The sequence below is a fragment of the Echinops telfairi genome, unplaced genomic scaffold (genome assembly GCF_000313985.2).
Source record: "Echinops telfairi isolate 266 unplaced genomic scaffold, ASM31398v2 ScPeMD7_7467;HRSCAF=8505_1, whole genome shotgun sequence".
Classification (NCBI taxonomy): Eukaryota; Metazoa; Chordata; class Mammalia; order Afrosoricida; family Tenrecidae; genus Echinops; species Echinops telfairi.
The window spans coordinates 10380239-10381492 of record NW_022111368.1 but is presented as its reverse complement, the minus strand read 5'-3'; the positions used below and the strand labels follow the sequence as shown (position 1 = coordinate 10381492).

General features: G+C 47.0%; 1 non-coding gene across 1 annotated transcript; it reads right to left on the bottom strand.

The window, feature by feature from the left end:
* Positions 1-230: 230 nt before the first annotated feature.
* On the bottom strand, positions 231-363 carry LOC115873289. Its single transcript, XR_004048335.1, has one exon. It is a non-coding gene; the product is annotated as a small nucleolar RNA SNORA31 (small nucleolar RNA).
* Positions 364-1254: the final 891 nt, after the last annotated feature.

Below are 1254 nucleotides of genomic sequence, written 5' to 3'. Positions count from 1 at the left end.
GAAGGAACAATGATAAAACAATACTCGATGTGTGGCTCTCCATGTGCCAGGCACGTGGCTGAGTGTTTTACATAAATACAACAAAAGGTAGACACTACTGTTACCCTCTTCACTCAGAAGAGGAAAATGAGACAGGCAAACGCTTAAGTTCATTTGCCCCGAAGTGTCTAGGAAATGGTATGGCTGGGATTTTATTTGTTTGTTTGTTTGTTTGTTTGTTTATTTATTGGCTATGTAATCCCTCATTCAATCTGGACCCGCCACAAAGACAGACAGAAAATGCAGGGATTTGTATTCTCTCGCATCCTAGTGCAAACCAGAAGGAACAACCATCCATTGTCCCAGGTCTACCAGAGGATGCTCTGGCTGGGATTTTATAAGCAGACTCGGGGCTGCACAGTTTGCTTGGACCCACAGGGCCTCCCGAAGGATCAGGGCAAAGGCTCCTGAGTGTCCCATCAGCTAAGAGCGTCCAGTGTTTTTGTGTTTGTGCATATCCTGTGTGCATGGGTATGGATCATTATTAACCGCGTTGGGACTAGGGAAATTGTGTAAGAATAATGAGGGACAATCTCCTCAGGACTAAGATAAAGAGGTTGAGCTAGGCCGCCTTCAGGTAAAGGTCTACTTTGAAAATCGCTTGCATTGTGCCTCTCCAGGGCCTCTTTGCTTTTGGACCCATTCCTTGCTCTTCCTCTAGTCTGCTCTGACTCCTCTGTGGGCCGTGTTTCCCAAGATCCCTTGCCTCTGGCTTTGGTCACCAGGAAGTTAATAGACTAATGAACCCCAGTGTAATTCTTTTTCACTCTCTGTGTCTTGGACAGCGTTCAAGCAGACTCTGTGTAGCACGTGTAGTTCAGTTCCCCTAATGAGTTGCTCTGCTGGGAAACTCTTACCTGCGGTCCCCTGAACTCATCTCTGGCTGTTGTCTCAAAGCACAAACGATAGAGCTCTCTCACTGCCTCACCAGTGCAGTGGTAGAGGAGGCTGGGCGGGGGGTGGGGGGGTGTTCTTTCTCTTTATTTATATTAGAGTCGCTCTGTTTATAAGTACTTAGAGGAGATCGGTTCTCCTGTTTAAACCTTGACAATCTCATATGTATCTCTCTGCAGACACACAAATGTAGTCTTTAAATATATCTTCATATACCCAAAAGCCAGACTCGATGCCCTCAAGCCAATTCTGACTCCCTGTGACCCCGTGGGACAGAGGAGAGCTGTCGCCGTGCGCTTCTGAGGCTGTAAATCTTCGTGG